Raw genomic sequence first — 14,901 nt, forward strand, 5'->3', positions numbered from 1 at the left:
GAGCAATGTCTTTTGCAGATACGATTTTTTTTTTCCACATTTTCCTTGCAATACGCAAACCACTGCCCAATAATAGATTCAGAGACGTTTCTTTTTAGAATCAATTCATTCGCCTTAATTCTCTATTTCCGTTTCTGAACTTCAGAAAAGTAAACTTGATTCTTCTTTGTCGCTTCTTCTTTTGCTCTCTCCAGGCTCTTTCCGTGTTCCCTTCTGATACCATGACATACACAAACAGGCCCAGGACGGTGGTTTACAACAGTGGGTAAGTGGGTGCGTTTTTGTGTCTGTAAAAAAAGCGAGAGCCATAAGTTTCCTAATTTGTATGATACAGTTATTTACTACATACAGTTTGGAATAAGTCACCACAATTCAAGTATATTCAAAACACTGCCCATCACTGCATGTGTTCATAATTTGTCAATGTCCTAAGTCCCACATGGTTTATGTTTGATGCCCTGGATCGATCCCTATTTACCATTTAAAAGAGGCTTTCCGCTGGTCTGTACTTTAATCTATTTTAATTATTTATTTTCTGGTTGAGTTTAGTCTGATAGACAGAGATAATGTGAACCACATTATGATCAGAATTTGTTATGATTCTCCCACCCATAGATTCACACCTTTGACATTTACAAAACACTTGTCTAGAGGATGATTTCCTATGAAGTCCTTGACATAATGTTCAAAACCCCAAGTAATATCTGCTGGTACGTAAGGCTAACTGCGCTGTAACACAGTGAAATACAGAGCCAGTCACCTGTAATACTGTGATATCAATATTGGTCGATAAAAATGATAAAAACAACTGTCTTTACTGCCAGGTTATAAAAAGCTTTTAATGTTGCAAGGCAGAGTGTTGGCTCAACATCCCAATAAAGGCTTTTATGCACAAAGCGATACAATATCATTAATATTTTTTTACACCTAGCGCATATTAGTCTTTGAATACAAAAGAGGTCACTCTACGCTGGTACCCACACTAATACTTATATTACTAAACATGTGTATACAAGAAATCTGCAAAAGAACATTGCTTTCACATTATAATTTTTGTATGTAAGCCTTTCGTTATTAACCCCACTTAAAGCTTCAGTGAGGGACATAAAACATAACATATCCTCTCTATCAGAGGTGAATTACTGGGGCCATAAACAATCATTCCAATAACTCAGGTAGTTGGATGCTGTTAACTGGGTTGGCAGTTTGATCCCTGGCTCCTTCAAACCCAGATTGCACTAGGGTGTAAAAATCTATGCCAGATCAAATATGTCCATGTAGGTCCACTGGGGCAACCCCTCATGGGTGCAGCTGGAAGTCAACAACAACACAATCAGTCTAATACCAAACTAAACCTACTGACTACTGGCAGAAAGCTGTAATTATATAAACGGCTTCAAACAACATGATGGCTCCTCAGCACTGTGGTGCAAACATCAAACCTACTCAACCAGAGATGAATTTACAATCACAGATACTCTCAGCAGCAGTAAATTATAAAGAAGGTAGTAATCTCCAACAGTTACCCCTTCAAAAAGTTTAGGAAGGGGGATATTGTCTGAGAAGAGTTAAATTTGAGTGTCCAAAATCATATTTCCCTTGAGGAACAAGAATTGAGCTTATCTGTTTCCATAAATCCCAAGGCAAAAAACAACCAAGTAAGACGGCCTCAAACAGACAAACCTCTGCTAATGAGCCTTGTAATCACAGTCACATGTAAATCCGCTCAGAGAACTCCCTGGCTTAATTGCAGCTAATGCTTCCATAAGGCAAGGTCAATTTATAGCAGGTATTTAATCTTCAAAAGCCTAAGCTCAACCAGTTTAACATAATGCCAGTGTTTTAAATATGGAATAAGTTGCCTAAGTTGTCTAAACGGACACATAATGGAACATTTTCATCCTTGAACGATTTCCCCAGACCTAAATATTACTCCACACTCTATATCGACACAGTATAAAAGCAATACTAGATAATCTACAGAAAAACACAGAGAAAGTGTCATCTTTATAGTCTGGATTTCTCAAAGTATACTGTGTTAGGTTCAAATCAGCCCACAAGTTATATTATACTCTGCTCACCGCCAACCCCTTTGACATCAACAGATAGAAAAGTCTCCTCCCGGGAATAGTTCCTCAAACCGACCTCACAATCTTTATTGTCAGATTCATGTCTTCTTATTGGGCATGGTTGTTACTAGTTAATTTCATGCTAGGTTTGACATCATAAAGTTTTAGTGTTAGAGCAATGAAAAAAGTTATGTCTAAAATATACATAATGCTTTACAACAGGTCTAGAAATGTAAACTAGTTGTAAATGGACTGTAACCTTAGCTTGCATCTCTGGCAGAAAGTAGTCACATTACGACATCTACATTGTGGTTTGACATTTGTTCCTGCTCTGTATTATTAAATTGTTGCAATGCAAAATTTAATTGTAATAATAACATTTAATAACATAGTTTCCTGCCATGCAAAGGAAATATTAGACAGATTATTGTCTATAAATAATACAAATATTTTGAGAATCAATGCAGATAAATTATTAATGATGAATTATCCTGAACTGATAAAACCCAAAGCTGTATCATCTTTCATTCCAAGGTGCAAGGTGAACTGTACTGTCGTTTTTTACTCAGAATTGTAACCTCATCCTTCTCCTGTTATCCTAGCCAAGATAGAGAAAACAGCGATGAGAGTTTAATTTGGAGAATACTCTTTAAGAGGTTTAAATGAGTCCATGTGTAGTGGGTATAGGGATTGCTTGGAGAGATACATGATGATTCAGCTATGTGTTTTGAACATCCCACTGCTAAGCTTTGCAAGTGTCTGCCCCAGTGCCTGTGTAGTGTGTAACATCTTCTTGGGTGTGAGAGAGATCTGTGTCATGACTTCACACTTCACAGGCAGATTCAAGTGTGGCTTGGTTCCTCTAGTTTTGACATGTTGTCTCAAGAATATTTTAGCCACTAGCAGTCAATAAATCCCAAGTGGCCAGGACAACCCTGTGGCTCAGCCACTTAGTGCAATTATGACTTCTAATTCCAGCCTCAGCTGTGTTTTTTCTAAATCTCTTAATTGCAAAGAGGAGTGTCAAAAAACTATATAAAAGGGGCCCATTAAGAAACACCGGACATGCCCATTGTGTCCTGCACAAACCTTCATTCAGAGCTCTGGAAAGGAGGCTGGGATTTTTAACTGCTGACACTGGCCAAGACATTTTTGCTTCTCTCTGCTCCTAATAAGCTTCACCAAGCTCAGCTAAGTGCTCTGTGTGATCGCTGGTAGTCTACGATTTAATGTTCATGATACAAAACTAAGCCTGGAGTTAGGTATCAACTGACAAGTTTACTTTACTTTGCCTTAACTGTTACCCAATATTCCTCATTGTGTTCGGAAATAAATGTCTGCAGTGTGGCAGATTTGGTCTTAACCTTAACCAAACCTTAACCTTTTATTACAACACATGTCTTACTTTTAGAGCATTAAACAAGGCAGTAAACTATCACCAGATTAACCCAGGGTTAGTATACAACCTCATCGATACATGTAAACACATGAAATATTTGCCTTAGATATTGTCTTCGTAATAGGTTTCATAATTCCAGTGGGAACTGGATTTTAGTCTTGAGGACACGTTTTTACCGTGATAATCCCATTAGAATGAGGTACTTAATTACTGCATATTTTTAGAGGCCTCCTGGGATATCCCTGTGCAGTGGCAGGGCTATTTGAGACAGCGCAATGCTGTTGCTGATAATACTGTTGAAACACTGCACAGTCATTAATCTCCTCATCAAGCACAACATGAATTGATCTCACTTCATGCACTGTAAAATCCAATAGCTGCCCTGACATACATTCATTAGTTAACTTTACTAGGTTATCAACAATATGCACTTATGACTGGTATTTATCAAGTAAGAGTTACTTGCATGGTGAAAAACGCAAAATACTTAGTGTTTAGAGTGAAGATTACTTTATTTAGAGTTATGCTCACTCGCACAATAAGTAGCCAACACAGTCTCACTCCCACTGCGCATTCAAAGAAGAAGAAGTGTGCATGCGCAGTAGCAACATTCAGTCTCTCCCGCTCGCCAGTCCAGCACACAGGCCGGGGCAGTGAGGGCAGCCTGCTGACTCGACTTTTGCGCCGTCTTGTTTATTCTTTTGAAAATGATTGAGAACAACTGGAACTTAGAAAAAAATAATTTTAAAATCAATTGACTGTCTGACTGTGAGGGTGGTTGTTGCAGAACCTGCAGCAGATAAACTTACTGATGGCTTGAACCAAGATTAAGCTCAACCATCACTAAATATGACTGTAAGCACAGGATCAGAGAATAAAATTGTAGCAGATGCTGGTCGGTGAGGCCAGGGGGTGCGGTTAGTCACAGTGAAGGGGTTTTTCAGCTAGAGGTCAATTAGCTATGCTAAATAGTGTGGGCATCAGTTCTCCCTGCTGCTGATCTGTATTCTGCACCTGACTCCCACACTGATCTCGAAGTCTCCATGCATTCCCTGCTCGGAGGATAACATGTAATGAGTGGAAGGGGGGGTGGGAGGTGAAAAGGAGGAGAGTGTTCTTTTATCCCCTGTAGCTTAATGGTGGAAAGGAGACAATATTCCCTCCCATGTTAGCTCTTCTCAGTGGAGCGCACGTTTAGTCGATGTTGGAGGTGTGCTGGAAACAAATGGCTGGCAGCTGGAATGGGATGGAGAAAGGTCAACGGATGTTGCACAGTCAATCTATCAGACAAAGCCAAGCCACTTGTTCACCTGCACATTGCAACAACCGCTGAAGTTGAACAGAGACACAAGGACTTTACCTATAGAGATTGGCCATGATTTCCCATTACTCTGCTGAGGCACTTTGATAGAGTGCGCACTTCCACGAGAGGAAAACATGTTGACACCAGCCTGTACATGCTTTCCCTGTTGTTATTTACTCACACAATAGATGCAAAGCACATGTCGGGTCCCCTATCTTGGTAAACAGGAAACAGACATTGGTTAACACATTACAACAACCAGGGAATCAAATCAAATTTGTAGATATGATGATTCCTGTCTTCCATTTATTTACCCAGGCAATGGTAACTGGAGAAGGTAAAATTAACTATAACCTTGTTTTCCATATTCTTTATTATTTCATGAACCACTAGTCCAATATGCTCAGGTTGGAACACTCGTCTTCAATTTGAAGCAATTTAGCCAAGTGATGAGTGTAATTTGTTTCCCCTGTCAGGTTTCCATTTGCATTTAAATTCATCATTACCAGCCATGTTTTGCAGATATTTCCCCAGATCACAGGTGTCAGGACACTCAAGTGACCTGGTGCAAACGCTCCATTACACAAGCTGCAGGATCATTCCTTTTCTTTTGCCATCATTTAGACTCACCAGGCAGAACACCCCCCGCCCCCCCCCCCCCCCCCCCGTTCATGAAAACTGACTTATATGTATGCAACTTGTGAAACTCTGCAACTTCTCCAACAACCTCTTGAACGACTTCTTGATTAGAGGTTCCCTAAGGGGACCAGAGCCACCCCTTACATTTTAACACATGCAGTATTTCATGTAATGGAAGGCTCCTCTGTCAAGTGTGCCATTGTTTGAATAATATAACAAATATGAGATGTTTAATCCAGACCACATTATTGTGAATTCATAAATTCAGGATGGAAGGGACCACAAACCACTCATGTGAGATAACTAGTGTGGGTTTCATGTTCAGAGAGCATTCAAATATCGTGCACACATCAGGTGTATAATTCTAGATGGTTGTTGTGGACATACTTTGCAGAAATATATATATTAGGGAATAAACAGTCTCTTCTGGAGAGCTTGAGTTGCACTCTGCTACACTAATGCTGATCCTAGATATTGAATTAGGACCATGTGCAGCACAGCGGTGCAGAGGTGCATGCTGGTTCCTTAACCCATGGGCCAACTGATCGAAACATTCCTCTGTAATGCTTATCCAGCTTGTGGTCATTAAATATCTTGCAATCTTGCTTAGTTTTTTACTTATTGTTATCATAAAATTGAAACAACAAACACCTATAAACTCTGGAGCTGCTTCCCTTCGACATTTCTCCTGGCGTCTAATTGAATTGGCTGTTACTACAGGAAAAGTGCAGCCTCGATACTGCAACGGCCCTCCTGCAAACACAAACTTGAAAAACACAGAGAGGTTCTCAGTCAGAATAATCTGCAGCTCAACAAGCCATGCATAAGGAAATGTAGCTGGTTTATGAAGAAACACATCATTCCACATCCTGTGAGCCTGCTGCTGCCTGAGTCCTTGCCATCCATTTAATGATAATAATCTATGCCCAACCACAAGCATTTCTTTCGGCATTATCAATTCAGATAGATTTTAATTAGAGCCACTGCACAATAAGAGCAAGTTCAAAATATGCATTTGACACACTCACGGTCATTAAGAAGAGACCAGATATTATATTTCCTGTTACACACTGTTTCACAAGTAAATACGACCTGAGCTCAGTGTATTGTTTGCTGCATAAGCCCTGAGCCAACAACAGATAACCTTACTTTTAGTATAGATTGAAATCTTTATCAATAATAAATATTTGGGAAGATGTGAATTGGTCTTGTTTTGTTATTGTATTTTTGTTTTCTGGCCCCAAACTCTCGTGATTCCAGCTCAGGGCACAAAGTGTGACTTCATATATAGATCAAGGGTCAACATCCTGGGCTGAGCGATGAAGCCGATACGGAAGTGTAAAAAGCTGCAGTTCCATGGGAATCCGCTACGCCTGGCTCCAAGAAGCAGATAGTGCCCATTGACTACCATGTTAAAATGCCAGACTTTAGAGCAGAATAATTTTTTCTAACTCCCTCGTTTAAGCGATAAAGAGGTTTGAAATTCACGTGACGTCACAGTCAGCGCAACGACTTCAACTCCTAGCCTGCCGCCTGCTCGCCTTCACCTGAGCTAACAGGCTACTCCCGGGGACTGAACATCACCTGAGCCATGGAAAACCTTCAATTCACACATCGGATGAATAACACGGTTTGTTGATCTGCTTGTTCTCATAGTTTCAAGGTTACTTACCTCTAGTTCATGGTAAAGATCGTGACCATCCGGCTGGACAGCGCTAACCGTTAGCACCGGCGACTAGCATGTGTTTGGGACTAATAAATTAATCTTAATCTTAATCAACGGTAGCCGGTTAGCCATAGCCTAAGCTAACCAGGCATCTATCAATCAATCAATCGATCAATCAAATTGTATTTGTATAGCCCATATTCACAAATTACAATTCATCTCATAGGGCTTTAACAGGGTGTGACATCCTCTGTCCCAGGACGGACAGAAGTGCAATAGATGCTCTACTACTCTGCTGCCGTCGCACAGCTGTCAGTCTTCACTCACGCTCCTCTTCCTTGCCCATTGATTGGTTAGCCAGGAACTAGGAGGAGTCAGCACCGGCAAGATGCCGCCTGGGGAACGCCTCCTAGTAGCCTCATTCTCACTCTGCAGAAACCAACGGGTGACGTCACAGACCCTTCATCCATTTATATAAACAGTCTAGGATATAGATCTGTAATTGTCAGAGGACTTCTCAGAGTTTGTCCATCTAAAAATAATTGCACTGCAATGGTCCTGATCAATAGTTGCTTCATCAAAGAAATGTGAAAGATATGAGAATCTATTAATAGGTCTGAGACATCCCGGATATTTTTTTCTTTCTCATATTTCCAGTCAGAAACATTTGCATCAAGCAGCCATTTATTGCAAAGGTTAACAGTTTGTTTTTGCAGAAATGCTCTGCTGTTGTGGGAGAGTTCTGTGGATTCTGCTGAACGATAATCCCCCATACATGAACATGAGTCTTAGTTATATCAACAGCACAAAAGACCAGGAGTTGGGTGGCGGAGGGAGCCTTGGCAGCATCGGCATGAGGTTATAATGTCTGCAGTGTACATCTGAATGAATATGATGGAATGTTATCAGATACACAGTCAAATATTGAGATGCATGCTGCAAAGAATTATTCAGCCAATGCGTGTGGAGTGCTCTGTATGAACCCATGCTATGCTTCAACTGTCAATTAGACGACACTTCTTCCATCGTGTATTGTTACTTTGGCAAAGCTGGGAGGCTTGAAAAAGACACAGACGCACATAAGCTGACATTACTGAAGCAAAATATCATCCCTAAATCATCCATGTAGCAGCTTCTTACCACCAAGCAAGATTTTGTTGTTAGACAACCTCTAGTGGCCGTAGGAATTATGATAAAGGAGAGAGTTAAATAGCGTAAATTCCTTTCGTTGCCCGTGCCAGTCCTTTAAACTGGATGAATGAATTTTAACCCAAACCACAACCCTTAACTATTTCTAACCAAATGGTGTATGTTTCCTAAACCTAACCAAACTGTGACGGTTCCACAACCTTAATCGTATATTCCTTATTATTACCAGGATAATGAAAGTCCAGTAGTTGATGCATGCTAGTGATACACTCCTGTGGGTTATATGATTGTTGTTGTCACGGCAATAAAGGTACAGTTGACCTTGTAGACAGGGATGGGCAAAAATACATCAAAATGTATTTTGATACAAAATACAAAATACCCCTCAAATAAATGTATCAAAATAAAATACAAAATACTGGTGCCAGAAAATGTAACAAAATACAATACATGTATTTTGTATTTAAAATATAAAAAATACTTTTTCTGGATTTTCCGTTTTCTCACAATTTGGTATAGCAGAGAATTCAGGTTTGGGCTATATAATGTACACAAAGCTCTGGTGAACCCCACAAAAAGGAAGAACAGTCACAGAATGTCAGTGTAACAACAATTTGATTGATTATGCATATATAGAGTATTGTGCAAAAGTTTTTGGCAGGTGTGAAAAAATGCTTTAAACTAAGAATGCTTCGAAAAATATAAATAATAATTGTTTATTTTTAGCAATTTACAAAATGCAAAGTGAGCGAACAAAAGAAAAATCTAAATCAAATCAATATTTGGTGTTACTACCCTTTGCCTTCAAACCAGCATCAATTATTATAGGTAGACTCGCACAAAGTCAGGGATTTTGTAGGATTACAGTCTGTTGTATGATCAACCAATTATATCAAACGGGTGCTAATGAACATCAATTTCACATGTAGGTTGAAACATTGTCATTAACTGAAACAGAAGACGGAGACGGAGCACAGCAACAAGACACAAGGTCGTTATACTGCATCAGCAAGGTCTCTCCCAGACAAAGATTTTGAAAGCAGACTGGGGTTTCCAGATGTGCTGTTCAAGCTCTTTTGAAGAAGCACAAAGAAACGGGCAACATTGAGGATCATAGACGCAGTGGTCGGCCAAGGAAACTTACAGCAGCAGATGAAAAATACATCAAGCTTATTTCCCTTCGAAATAGGAAGATGTCCAGCAGTGCCATCAGCTCATGACTGGCAGAGACCAGTGGGAACCATGTACACCCATCTACTGTCCAGAGAAGTCTGATCAGAAGTGGTCTTCATGGAAGAGTTGCAACCAAAAACCCAAACCTCCGACATGGAAACAAGGCCAAGCGACTCAACTATGCACGGAAACATAGGAACTGGGATGCAGACAAATGGCAGCAGGGACTGATGAGTCAAAAGTTGAAATATTTGGCAGTAGAGAAGGCAGTTTGTTCGCCGAAGGGCTTGAGAGCGGTACAATAATGAGTATCTGCAGGTAACAGTGAAGCATGGTGGAGGTTCCTTGCATGTTTGGGGCTGCATTTCTGCAAATGGAGTTGGAGATTGGGTCAGGATTAATGGTATCCTCAAATCTGAGAAATACATGCAGATATTTATTCATCATGCAATACCATCAGGGAGGCGTATGATTGGCACCAAATTTATTCTGCAGCAGGACAACGACCCCAAACATAAACCCAATGTCATTTAGAACTATCTTCAGCGCAAAGAAGAACAAGAAGTCCTGGAAGTGATGTTATGGCCCCCACAGAGCCCTGATCTCAACATCTTTGAGTCTGTTTGGGATTACATGAAGAGACAGAGGGATTTGAGGAAGCCTACATCCACAGAACATCTGTGGTTAGTTCTCCAAGATGTTTGGAACAACCTACCAACCGAGTTCCTTCAAAAACTGTGTGCAAGTCTACCTAGATGAATTGATGCTGTTTTGAAGGCAAAGGGTGGTCACACCAAATATTGATTTGATTTAGATTTCACTTCTTTTCATTCACTGCATTTTGTTAATTGATGCATACTCGTGAACTGTTTTTGGATTCGTACAGAAAGTATTTTGAGTATTTTAAATACAAAATTACTCCACTCTAAAGTATTTTGTTACAAACTACGTTTGATTTTTTATCGGCCCTATCAAATACAAATTACAAAATACTCAAAGTAACTGAAATACGTATTTCAAATACAAGTAATAGAAATACTACCCATCTCTGCTTGTAGACCCCATACCCCATGGTCACGTCTGCTATCCATAACACAGTTACATCAAAAACTAAATCAGTTTACTACATTTAATAAGAATTGAGGCTCATAGTGTGAATCCTGCAGAGACTTCAGCAAAAGAAAGTCGAAATTAGAATACTATTTAGTATTTAATTTGTTGGATTTATTTATAAACCTGGAAATATGTAAAGTAAAAGCTGCCTTGACACTACACCATTTATTCTCATTAACAACCAAATGTACTGGTTGTTCCTTTGTTTCACAGTCCATAGCATTTGTTTCTAAATGCACATTTGGGCAACATTTGCATACTGAGTTTAATAAAAGCTCATTAGTTTGCCTTCGTTACAGGCACGTCATACTTCCAGTCAGTTTCTCAGTAAAGAAGGAAATATCTGAAAATACAAATATGAGCATACAACACTTCATTTAGCAACAACACAACACTGCTGAGCACTCATAAACATGACTCACAAATAGACCACTCCAGCTCTGTATCTACAGGCATCGGGGTAAATAAATGAGCAGCAGAGACTGGACTGCATAACATAACAGGGTATACTGTATACTATTGTGTTCAGATAAGACACTGCAGTATAGTACATGGAAATAAGACTTTCATGACCATAACAGCTGTGCATGCACCAATCGGTTACTGACGTTTTTTCCAACCCCTCCATTGACAAGTTGCTGGAAACTCATCAAAACTCCCGACTGCTGTAGAGCCCCATCTATCACAGATCCCGATGGTCTCTGCAAAGCTGCCAGGTAAGAGTGCTGGATGTCGAGGCGGTGAGATGGGTCAGAGGTTCACAAGGTTTAACAAGAAGTATGTAAGAGCTGAGAGGTGGGAGAAGGCAGCGGCAAAGAAGGACCACAGGTGAATTTTCTTCTTTTTTTTGTGTGTGTGTGTGAGTGCATGCATGCGTGCGTGCTTCTGGTGTGTCTCTGGTGTGCAATGTCGGGAGTCATTGAGTGCATGTTACCTCTGCACTGAGGATTGTGTTAAAAGCAAGCCAGATGACACAACGGTCAAACTCAGTCAGTCTATAAATTACAGCAAAGGATTTTCCAAAACGTGTGTGTGTGTGTGTGTGTGTGTTTGTGTGTGTGTGTATGTGTGAGAATTGGGTACGAACTTTATCTGAGTTTTTCTTTCACACATGAAGAACCAGCGGGAGATTCTCAACCCAGACGCGTTCACAAGTGCAACAAATTTCAGGTGATTGGTGCAGCAGGAAGAAGCAGGATGTAATGTTCTGATTCTGCTGCAGAGTTCGTGAGATTTTGATAACATCACACTGACGTCAGCCTTTATCACTTCAAATTCTTTTGACGTCTCCGTCTGTGTTTTATATGTACATGGCACCGGCTTTTCATATGGAGATTATTTTGTTTTTTTTTCATTTGTGTCACTGTAACGTGTTAAAAACGCCATCAACCTCCCTGCTCGCTGTGAATCTGGCAGGGGGATCTCCTACTGTGTTCTCATATTGGCTCCTCTGGACTTTCCGTGGGCCTACTAGTAGGCAGCCAGGGGGAGGAAGTCCACAGAAACCTTTTAGAAAAGTTTAGTGCATGTCTGAAAGCAGTTTTAACATCTGTTATAAGAGATTCTGCATTTCGGAAATCTAGATGACAAAGCTGCATTGATGGAGTTCAACTCTACACATTCCAGTCAATCAATCCAGTGAGAAACCTCTCCGTTACACATAACCCAACGTCTAATAATTTTTTTTTTTTTTTTATTAATTGAATTTTTTCAGACTTTTCCTTGGGATCGATACGGGAGCTCCATATATAATTAAAGTTGCAGATTCACACAGCAAAAAAGGATGGACATGATAATTAATGGCAACAGGTGATCAAAGGTCTTCTCACTTGTGTGAATTCCATCACACTGGTCAGTGCGTCATGGAATAATTGTGTAGAACAAGTAATTCTATTAGTGATGATCAGCATTATTACTTTATATAATTAGTGCCCCTGTGCTGCTGCAGCGTGCACCTAGATGACACCTCAGAGATAAGAGTTTGTGTGTCTGTCTGCAGCAGAAGTTGCAGTCATTGCAGGAATAATGCTGTGCTATTACAGCAAAGACCTGTTTTCTGTAGTGCACTGATCTATATTTACGGTTGATGCTGAATAACTGAGCCCTTGTGGCATGGTCGGAAGCACACTGTTTGTATCTGCAATCTTCTCTAATCATTGGTTCTTGAGAGCGGAGCTACAGATCTGCCACTCACACACTCACTACACCACCCACCCCCCCAACTGTCACACCCCCCTTCTAAGAGCCTCCCCTCTCTTCCCCTGAGACTTGGCAATCCACTGAAAGATCCCTTGGGTGTTGCAAATGAACCCTGCTGTTACCTCAAATGCAAAAGAGCCTGCGGCTATAGAAGTGAATCACTCTTTGAATCCAGCATCTCATCCCTTTTCTTTGTGCTGTGTTTTAACCCCCTCTATTTTTGGATACTAATTAGGCTCAAGATGTACAGCAGTTATTATGTATAGGAGTTTTTTTTTTTACATCGCTTTTTCTTTTCTTTTTTGAAAATCTTAACTTGGATGGAAGAGAGGGAGCTGAAAAAAAGTCAAACATCAAAATCCTATTTGAAAATATTTACAAGTTTTGGAATTCCCCTGTAATCAAAACCCTTTTTTTCTGTTTGGTTAAATGAATTTCAACACAAAACGTGAAATGTTTGACTTTGAAGTTATCTCTCACAAACTTTACTCCAAATAATGTATAAATAATACAAATATGAGAAAAAGTTCACTTTGACAGCTAAAAATCAAGGTCAGACATCACAACCTTGAGGATGCATCCAAGAGCTAATGTTTATTGAAATGATGGCAATGAAGTCATATCATTGAGTGAAAGCCAACATGTGTGATCATAGAGCCATATTCTATATTTTATAAAGATCCCATATTATCCATTAACTATACTTTTACGGCGGGCAAGGACATGTTGTGCCATTGAAATCGGAATAAATCTGCAAATTGATGTTTCTGGAACACTTCTAACCTCGCTTTCTCCCTGTTCAGTTTGGGATGTGACATCCTTTTATCCACTATACAAATTATCTTTGCTCAAAATTAAAGATGGAAAATGCAGAAGCAGTTTAACAGGCCCACATGCAGTAAACGGTGCTGATTTACAGGGAGTGCTGACTGGCTCCCAGCAAACGTTCTGAGTGAATAAGAGATTGCTGAAAAGGCTTTATAAGCCTGTTTCCTTCAGATGGCCCGAATTGTCATTATGGTCAGACAATGACACAGCGCAGTGGCACAGGAGGTTGAGCTGTTTTTCCACTAATGGGTGGTTCGATCCCCTGTTTCTCATGTCCACATGTGTGTCCTTGCGTAGGACACTGGACCCCACCGACCGTCCCCCACTGTCAGTGTGTGAATGGGATCTATTATAGAGAAATACCATTTACCCTTTGTCTACAGGATAGAAACTGCAGCTGCTACAGGTGTACTGCCTGCTATGGAAGCAAAGCACATCAACAGGACTGATCTTCTCTCCACAGACCTGAGCAGAGTGAGAACCCAGAGGATCACCTCAGCCCCGAGCCAGACAGTTTAGTATTTTGGTGTGTGGTGAACAGACTGAGCTACAAGGCACTGTAGACACTGAACACTTCACCCACTGTGTCAAGCCGACACAGCTATCACCTGTGCCGTAACTATTTGGTACTTACAAAGCTGAATGGCTGTGCTTCCTACAAAACCACCATCTAACTACTAATTCCACAAAAGCCTGTCAGTCTGAGTGTCAATGTGCCTTCACTCAGCTTCTTTTAAGTCCTCTGATAAACTACAGCAGTGGTCTGTAACTGGGACAGATCACAGAACAACATCGGCGCCAGATCATTTTGACATCATATTAACACTGTATGGGCCTGACACAGACATTCTGTCACCTACTTATGAAATAAAATAACAGCAGTTTAGTAAATCATTCTAACCTATAAGCCACATAAAGCACATATTCAGTTACCTTTTAAGAAAACCATTGACTGTAAACTCTTCATTGCATATGAACCAGGAATAATTCTGAAGTGGCTCTGGAGCATTGACACAGGTCAAGCAAACAGCCCATTCAAAAAATGCCTGTTTAGAATGGGCACTGAGCCTGTATAGTATAATACATTTAACTGATGGTCTGTCATCATATCTCAACTCTTAAAGATAGCATTGCCTCACTTTAACCAACCTTGGGCCAATCTATAAGTGTCCTGACACGCTATCAGGCTGCTACTCCAGTTGTATCCATTTACTACCACTTTTACAGGCGGCTTTGACCTTTTTCATTATCAAAGAGTCTGTACAGTTTGAGGGTATATACATTCACGCATTTAACAAGCAGTAGTCTGTCAAGTCAACTTGTGTATATAATAACAGTAATACAGACAGTAGTACAGTGTTCT

General features: G+C 40.3%; 1 protein-coding gene across 1 annotated transcript in view; it reads right to left on the minus strand.

The window, feature by feature from the left end:
• The window catches only part of ntm (neurotrimin), a 376,487-nt gene that overhangs the window by 297,838 nt on the left and 63,748 nt on the right, over positions 1 to 14,901 (minus strand). The window lies entirely within an intron of this gene.

Source organism: Platichthys flesus, chromosome 15, assembly GCF_949316205.1.
Source record: "Platichthys flesus chromosome 15, fPlaFle2.1, whole genome shotgun sequence".
NCBI classification, from domain to species: Eukaryota; Metazoa; Chordata; class Actinopteri; order Pleuronectiformes; family Pleuronectidae; genus Platichthys; species Platichthys flesus.